General features: G+C 31.2%; 1 protein-coding gene across 6 annotated transcripts in view; it reads left to right on the top strand.

Moving 5' to 3' along the window:
• The window catches only part of LOC124359652 (cGMP-specific 3',5'-cyclic phosphodiesterase-like), a 507337-nt gene that overhangs the window by 253909 nt on the left and 243759 nt on the right, over positions 1-9669 (top strand). For all 6 annotated transcript variants that reach the window (XM_046812571.1, XM_046812573.1, XM_046812572.1 and 3 more), the window contains one exon: positions 6878-6962. The gene's annotated coding sequence lies outside the window, so the exon portion shown is untranslated. The remainder of the gene's footprint in view (positions 1-6877; positions 6963-9669) is intronic.

Below are 9669 nucleotides of genomic sequence, written 5' to 3'. Positions count from 1 at the left end.
AAGGTGGATTCATTCAGTAAGTTTATAGCTATTTTGGAATTTTCAAACAATTGAACAATGTAAATTATTAAGTATTACAAGTAAACACCAATTTTTAAGTACCTGTGATCAAAGTAATAAATAAAAAAATAAAAAGTGTTTTCAAAATGTTTCCCCTACCATCATCTGACAATATATATATATATATATTCAACATAACAATAGAACATATATATATATTCGTAGGTTACTGCCAAGTGGATTATGTTCTTCCACGGTGAATACTCTAAAGCACAAATGATATAACTTATTACAATTGTGATAGTTTTTATTGTACTAGTAAAAATAATGAAAAAATGTATATAAACATAGGTCCGAAAAACGCTTCGTTAGCGAGTTACAGCTAGCGAAAGATTTCGCCTGAATTCCCTGGGTAAAGTGTAAAATAAAGCCATACTGAACTTTTGGAAAGGTTAATTAAGTAAGAAATATCGTGGATTCTTATGTATTTTTACCTGATAAAGCTAATAAAATAGGTTTCAGAACTGTACCTGTAGTAGTTTTTGAGGGATTCAGGGTTAAATGCAAAAAATTGGGGCACGAAACAATGTTTTTTTTTTAAGTTTGATGTACAATAACTTTGTTAAATTGGTAATAAATACATAAAAATCAACAAACATTAATTGTAGAGAATTTAATTCTTAGAAAATTGATTATAATCAAAGACTAAAATAAAACAGATATAAGTACCAAAAAATCGATTTTTATTCAGTATAATACATTACTAGCTGTAAAGAAATACCGTACGGTATTTTAGTTAAAATAAAACAAAAACAAAATGTTTGTTCCTTAATGATGAGATAAATTGAGAAAAACAAGATTAACTGTTAAATAAATATGTTTGTAAATAAAAATATCATGTTTTATTACGTTGTATTTTTTTTTAAATAAGAATTTACCATCAAATGTTCGAAAATAAATGAAGCAAACATTTTCCCATTATTGTTTACTAATCATCGAAATGCAGTTTTTTGTTTTATTAATTTCTAAGTTGGTAACGCACGAATAACAGCTGATCAACAATGGTATTCTGTACTGTTACGTTTAGAACTGTGTATTAGTGGTGTTTTTGCAAGATACAGCAGGAGATCGGGTTCTGTGAATCGTGTTATTAAATGCAATTTTTCTGTGAGTTATAATTCGATTGTTTATTCAGCGAAAAAATGCCTTACTTATTTACATCAGAGGAATACGCTGATATGTTTTTTATTTTGGGTTACTGTAATGGTAATGCTAGAGCTGCTGTAGAAGAATATGAACTACGTTACCCTAATAGGAGGATTCCAGATACCAAAACAATTTCAGGAACTTTTCGTACTCTTCGGGAAACAGGATCACTACCAAGTACTAGAACCAATTATGAACGAGCTGTCCAACTTGATGATGATATTGTTATTAATGCTGTTCATCGCAGTCCAGGTGTAAGTACACGACGTATTTCTAGGCGGATAGGAGTTTCGCATCAACGGTTTGGAGGTCACTTAATCGAAACAAATTTTATCCGTTTCAATAAACAAAAAGGTTCAACATCTACAGCTAGGGGATGGTCCGCTTCGCTTGGAGTTTTGCAACTTTTTGAATATTAATAATCAACTCTACAAGCGTATTTTGTTTACGGATGAGGCACAATTCACTCGGGATGGTGTCAATAACTTGCACAATGAACACTCATGGGCAGAAGAAAATCCACATGAGGTAGTGGAACAGAACTTTCAACACCGATTTAGCGTCAATGTCTGGTGTGGCCTTTTGCACAATCGGCTGATTGGACCTTTCATATTAACCTGGACGCCTAAATGCTGAGTTTCTATTTGCATTTCCTTCAAGAAGAGTTTGCCGCAGCTCAGAGGATGTTTCCTTTACATCTCAGACAAAATTTGTACTTCCAGCATGACGGAGCACCTCCCCACTTTTCACGTGCCGTTTCTGCTTACTTAAATCATCAATTTCCTGGACACTGGATTGGTCGTGGAGGGCCTCACCCTTGGCCACCAAGATCACCAGATCTATCTCCATTGGATTTATTGCATCTGGGGATGGATGAAAGACAGTGTATACAAGACAAAAGTGAATTCTCGTGATGAATTAATTTGCCCGTATTATGGATTCGGGCTGTGCAGATACAGGGGAGTCCTGAAAATTAAGAAACGCAACAAAAGCAATACACAAACGTGCTGCAAAATGTATTGATAATGATGGCCTCATTTTCGAACATCTATTATAAAAAGGGTGCGTACGGTTGTCCCAACCTGATTAATTTTGCTTCAAACTAGTAATGTATTATACTGAATAAAATCGATTATTTGGTACTTATTTCTGTTTTATTTTTAGACTTTGATTATATCAAATGTTCTCAGAATTAAATTCTCTACAATTAATGTTCGTTAATTTTATGTATTTATTACAAATTTAACAAAGTTATTGTACATCAAACTTAAAAAAAACATTGTTTCGTGCCCCAATTTTTTTGCAATTTAACCCTAAATCCCTCAAAAACTACTACAGGTACAGTTCTGAAACCTATTTTATTAGCTTTATCAGGTAAAAATACATAAGAAATCCACGATATTTCTTACTTAATTAACCTTTTCCAAAAGTTCAGTATGGCTTTATTTTACTCTTTACCCAGGAATTCAGGTAAAATCTTTCGCTAGCTGTAACTCGCTAACAAAAGCGTTTTCGGACCTATGTTTATATAACATTTTTTTCATTATTTTTTACTAGTACAATGTGCTGTAGAAGTGGGGGAAGAACTTCATGAATCACCCTGTATATATATATATATATATATATATATATATATATATATATATATATTCGTAGGTTACTGCCGAGTGGATTATGTTCTTCCACGGTGAATACTCTAAAGCACAAATGATATAACTTATTACAATTGTGATAGTTTTTACTTACTATATAAACTCCCTTTCACCAATCCAAAACTAAAGTTTGAGGCCTTTGACAAGGCTATTATTAGAAACCTTTACTTGAAAATTTACCACCCTAATGTGTATATGAGGTTTGTGAGATTTGTCTACAAGGAAATGGTCCCGAGAAATAAATCTTCAGCCTAGGAGAAATACTTATAGCTACACATAACTTCTACCAACAGGCATGTCTGGCATCAATAAATAATAATCACTAATTATTCATTACCACAACCTTCATCAGGCCTTGATATTGAACCTCTAACCGGGATCCAAACACAAAGGCACTTAACGTACGGCTCTGTGTATCAAACCATCTCCAATACCTGCAACATTAATTGGAAGGAATTCTTATCCCTTCACCCGTACCTATATCACTGTGATACACATGTACCTGACCATTAATAGAAAATACCTTATGATCTCGATATATCTTGTGTGTGTGTGCTTGTAAATTGCAGAAGAAGCACCATGGGGATTTTGGACCTTTTTACTAGATAAAACTTATATTAAATGTTTTATTACGAATATCAAAATCATATATGATGATTAAGCCTTCGAGGTGGTTAGCCACAGAATTCTATTAAATAAATTAGAGTCAACAGAAATCAGAGGAATGGCCTTAAAAATGTTTAAGAGCTATTAAAAAAATATATATCAACAGGTAAAAATTAGTGTTATAGTTGTTATAGTGTTATAGTATATAGTGTTATATATTGTTGATAGTTGTGTTATTTCTACTCTACACTTAAACTCAGGCGTTTCTCGAGGTTAAGTTTTATCAGCAATCCTTTTTCATATTTTAACTAACGAATTATCGGAACAAACCTTTTTTGGCAGAATATATACATTTGCAGATGACATCGCAAATAAACAAAAACCATGCGTCAAAAATAAACACTGGCACATCCGTTATTCAACGAAGAAATATTTATACCCTGTTTTCAGTACGTAGTCCCAAAATTCTTTAACGTATTACTGTTTAATATTAGATAATAATAGTTTTGCAATACTTTATTTGATTGGCTAATTGAAAACAAACTATTTTGGGGTTTTAATAGAGTTATTAGCTAAAGTAAAATAAGTTTTGGTTTATTTTACATATAACATTCATTTGGTTTAAATCTTACATTTTACAATGAAAATATCGCAGTTCAATGCAACATGTCTTTTGCTAGAATATGTACATGATTGTGTATAGGATTAAATGAGTATGAACATTAGATTGAATATGAAAGTATACGTAATGTATAGACAGTAAAATGTGTACTCGTTGTGTTTATGTTAAGTTTGAAAATGAATTGATTTTATTGTATAACTATAAGATTAATGAGCTAATACTTTTGTTTTTATTGTTCATTCTGATTGTAAAGGTGAATGAAACTTCAGACAGCTCGAAGGGTAGCTAGAATTATTTTAGTAAGACCTAACCACAAAAAGTATTGCATTTAGTTTTTATTAATTAGTATATCTAATTTGGCAACTGGATATTCCTAACAATTTACCGATGTAATAAATGATGTACTTGTATTTATATGAAAGAATAAATCATTATTCCCGTCTATTTCAATGCGCAATTAAAACTGTACAATACATCTGAAAATATGCTGTAAAAATTGTTTTAAAACTTGATATTTCCGGTACAAAGTTCTAAAACTGTTCCGTACAGATACTCGTTTAAAGTTTAAGATTAACTTTTGATAAAAATTCATTTTCACATCATCACATAAAGAGAAATTGAATCAATTCAGAATAGTATGTAATGTACAATATATAGCTAAGCTACGTGGCGTGGGGTTGAAATCCATTCTGTAGAAGCTCTCAGGACATGATTGAAAGTTCCATTCTATCACAAGCATAAGGGGCGATCTGATCATAGAAGCCTTTTCGGATCCATAATCTTTCATACTCTTATATCAGTTATACTATCATATCCTTTCCTCGCTTATTTTGTCTCTTTTATCTTTTTAGTTAAAACTTCCAATATGTTCATCCTATTAAAATATTCAGTACATAAGTTCCAACGCGAAATTGAAAAGTCAAAACCATACTTTATATAAGAAGCCTTGAAACCTTACTTTATAAAGTAAACCACGCCACGTTTCGTGTAACAGGTTTCGTTTAGGTTGTAGGGAAAATTTGAGTGATTGGTGTAAAGGTTACTACGTCACAAAATGTCGTATGATTGTAGTTACTACGTCACAAACTGTCGTATGATTGTAGACAGTTTGTTAACAAATAAATTTATACTGTTTTTCTTGTTTCCTTCATTGTTACCCACAAGACCAATATAAGAATGTTCACTAACGCTCAGCTAAATCCTATAGAGTGACAAACACCATCATCTAATTTGATGCCACCTATATAGAAATGAAGTTTCTTGTATAATTTTTTAATGTATAAAAACATTATGCGAGTTTTTTCTTGGGATATGTTGGACAGACAGAGAGACAGAAATTACATTTTACAGTCTCTCGAGTTATAGGCTTCACTAACGTTCACACAAGAAGGATTACTTATATATTACAAAATGTATCAAACTATAAAAAAATAACCTGTTTTGTATTTTTATCGTTATAACTAATCCTTTACCAGTTAATTAATAAGAAGACTTGCATAACATGTGACAGTATGCGGGCGTGACAGTCTTGATGTACTGTTTCACAAATTAATTAAAACGGGTTTAACCGAAGAAGACGCGTCTTTACACAACATCTTGGGTCTGTGGCGAATGGCTGGTTTCATCACATCGTATCATCTTTCACTGTACCTAATATATTTATAAAGATTCTCCAAATATATTTCAGTCATAATCTACATTATTTCTACAACGATAGTGCTAGATACGTTTTGGTCATATCTGTAAATAAATGATATAGGATTATTATTGTTGTTATTACGTGTTCTTTATTGAGATTATCTCAGTTTTATTTGTCTTTCCCTGAACCAATGATAATCTTTATAGTAGCGTTTTAGTTGGTGAATACAAATTTTAAGCAATATCTCAAAACCTGCAAAATTTGCTACATTAGACTGGACGTTTAATCTAGAAATCTTTTACACAATCACCATAATGTTGTACTTTTAATCTGAATTTCACATGCTCTTCTCATATTATCTTCTACTGATATCAAAACATATGGATATTTTACTAATAATAACTATCATATATAAAATATATATATCTTATTCAAAGATTGTATAAATAACTCGCATTTTTTTATTTACAGACGAACATAAAAATATCCCTTCCAGTACATCCAGAATAAATATAGGTTTCACGTGTTGTTATCATTTACAAATATCAAATTCAATAAAAGAACATACAACACCTTTTTCAAAACATTTCCTTTCACTTGAAATGCATACTTACTACAGGATTACTACTCTCTTCTTCAGGTGTAAAGTAACCGTTAAGCAAGCACAAATAAATTTGCATAAGTCAAACATACTTACTTCATTATACTCAAATAAAAGTTAATTTTTTTTATTTTATGAAATATTTACTTTTGTATGTTCAGTAATTTGTGAAAATAAATGTGATAATAATTTGATTTGATTTTTTTATTTAATAACTAAAAGTTAATTTGAGTCCTTACAAAAAAAGTAATGAAGCAAGCTAGGTGTATGATAACGCAAATATTCGTATTAAAAATGTACACATTGCAGCTTACTCTTTATTGAAAGTTTTAGAGATGATTGTTCTTTCCAACATTATCACAAATTTTAGGGTATTTTAAGCAATATTTTTGTTGATTTCTTGTAATTTTATAAATAGAATTATCCGATTGTTTCATTGTTACTAGCTTAAACTTAAAAATAGTTAGAACTATCCACCTAAATGAATTTTAATAACTAATTTACTACATCTGTTATCACAAAAAATATGAATAAACTATTTTATTTTCCAGATGTCGACGTTCGGATGAGTGAACCGTATAGGCTAGGGGAGAACCCTCCACTCTTCCTTCTGTACCTCATCATCGACGCTATTTGGTGAGTTTTTACTGTCAAAAATACAAATCTTGATTTTATACAGTAGTGAATTAAAAGTGAAAGGTTCACTGAAGTTACACTAATGTTACTTACACTCACTATATGGTCATGTTGAAAAGATAACACGATTTCAGAGATTTTTCAATGTTTTATGTTAAAAAAAACCCTGCGTTTTGACGGTTGAGAATCTATCAATGATCAAATTACCATAATTTATAACTTGACCACAGAAGAGTTTTGACGTACAATATTACGTAAACCCAAAGCGGTATAAGGATAAACCGTGTCTCTGCAAAACCAAGATCAATGTACAGAAACAAATGCCACGTACTAGAAGGTGAGAGACTGTGTTTAATTTGTTGGTACCCAAAGATGGGCCTCGTAACGTAGTGTTGTTTTTTGTATTAAAGAATGCAAATTAAAAAAATTGTAAACCCAATCCGGATACCATGTATTGGTTGACTGGTGTTCTGAAAATAATAATTTTTAAATGGATTAACAATCTGAAGATTCTTCTACTCGACAGCATTATACGTGGTCGCATAATTCAGCACCTGGGACTCTGTGCAGACCGGAGCAATCAACTAAGTTAGTGAGGACTTGATAAACACTTGAGGCACTACTTAGAGTCAAACTTGAGGTTTATTGGACTTGTATCAATACTGAACTCTTGTTCCACGAAATTCCTCATGAACTGGCTCACTTTTAAATAAGTAATTTTCGTATCTGATTGTTTGTAGGTATCTCACGAAACCTCTGACTAGCTATATTATGTAATAAAAATGTAGGAGTACACGACTCCTCGTGCCGCGTGACTGGCTTTGATGAGGTTGCATTGAAAACTTCAAGCCTACAGCTCATTTTATTCTCTAGTTACCTTGCGGGCAGGCAGACAATCATACAAAACATGTCTTTTGCATCCCTCTGTCATAAATAATTGACGTTATGCCAGCCTACTGATAACGCTCAGCCAAATTCCATGTCTTGTATGTGTAAAACTTCAAAATTAAAAGCCTGCAGTTGAAATCTTTCTCGAGATATTTTGTCATATGAAACATTCACATTTTTGTATGCTACACTACGTGCCATAGTGGTTTCAGCAAAATCCTATGTATGGGGATTATAGACAGTAATGAGATTTTCTAGCCCGTCTTTGCTAACTCTCGGTTATTTAAATGAATAAGACAGAAAGCAATAATTGATTAATTTAGGCTTATTCGGCTATCCATTATGAACATTCTAGGCGAAACCCATAGGGTGCCTACCTACAAAGCAAATGGACTAAAAGCACTCCCAAGCAATTATTCGTAATGGAACTGTAACTAGACATTATATGCCTTGAGAACAGAAGGCATTCTCCATTTGGACTGTGACACTAATGTGTATTAAACGTACTATATGTGAGCATATTATCCTCAAAAAAGTGATCACTTTTGAATAAATAGTGTAAAGTATACTTACAGAAAGGGTTAAAAATTACACCGTACTTGAATATCCTAGCTGTATAACCTAGCAAAAAAATATCTGTTAAATGATAATACTACTGAGAATTTTTCTTTTTTGTATAATCTGTAATTTTTGTAACCAATGACTTGTGGTTTAGAACTTGTGAATAAATGTAATGTTATTACACATCTTGATTGCTCATCGCGCTTAATCCATTCTCTTTCAACTTTAATATAGTACAAGTATTTCTCTTTAATTTTACTAAAAGGTAAATTTAACCATTCTTTCAAATATTTAAGAATTTCAATAAAAATATTTTTTTAATTAGCTGAAGTTGCTTTGACAAAAATCTTATGCTTTTTTATGGTTTATGGCTAATAAAAATTTATGTTAAGCAAATATATTACATAGTTAACATTTGAGGTCGAGTGGAGAAACTGCAGATACATTTTATAGTAAAGGACATTTCTTTATTTTCAAGTAAGAAAATGAAGGTAGATAAATATGGTTTGAGTAATATTAGAATTGTATTGCTCGGACAGATCTTCGCTCTTCGATGCAGCCAACATCGTCTACGGTAACTGACCTGACTCTTCTCCCCTGTTGTCAACCAACAATGTTATATTACAATAAGTATCTAGGGTAAATTTTAAAAGTACTCAATTACTTTTTATCAGAATTACTACTATTCTATTATCATTACTATATAGTATACTATTCTGAAATAGTACTAATTCATATTACTATTATGAATTAGTAATATTTATTTTCAAAGTTGAAAACTATTAGTTTAACGATGTGCACTTATATAATAGTTGTGGGAAATGAATCCAAAGACAGTTTTTACTGTAAACATACAAGGATTTTTTACCATTAAACTTATATTGTATTAGCTGTTTAGTGAAACAGATATTAGCTCAATAGCATGTGAGTTTCAAATTGTGTCATATTTTAAAAATCTTATAGAACAAATTCTTCATTATTTAAAATTAATTAAAATCCCTAATTAAATGTTTTTCTCGACTTATTTTATTCTAAATAAAAATGAATACGATAAATAACTTAATGTTGTTTTTCATGAAATGAATGTAAACTAGACTCAGTTTACTGAATTTATTTTCAATATTTCCTCTTCTCTGCAACACCCATAACCTATCCTACGATTGCAATACTACGTGTTGCTCTAGGCGTATAAAATGTGTTAAAAATAAAACAATCTAATTACGTCAAGACTTGTGAGTGTGCAGGCCAGCTGACATGT

Source organism: Homalodisca vitripennis, chromosome 4, assembly GCF_021130785.1.
Source record: "Homalodisca vitripennis isolate AUS2020 chromosome 4, UT_GWSS_2.1, whole genome shotgun sequence".
Classification (NCBI taxonomy): Eukaryota; Metazoa; Arthropoda; class Insecta; order Hemiptera; family Cicadellidae; genus Homalodisca; species Homalodisca vitripennis.
The sequence above is the reverse complement of the archived record's forward strand: the minus strand, read 5'-3'. Positions and strand labels throughout refer to the sequence as shown.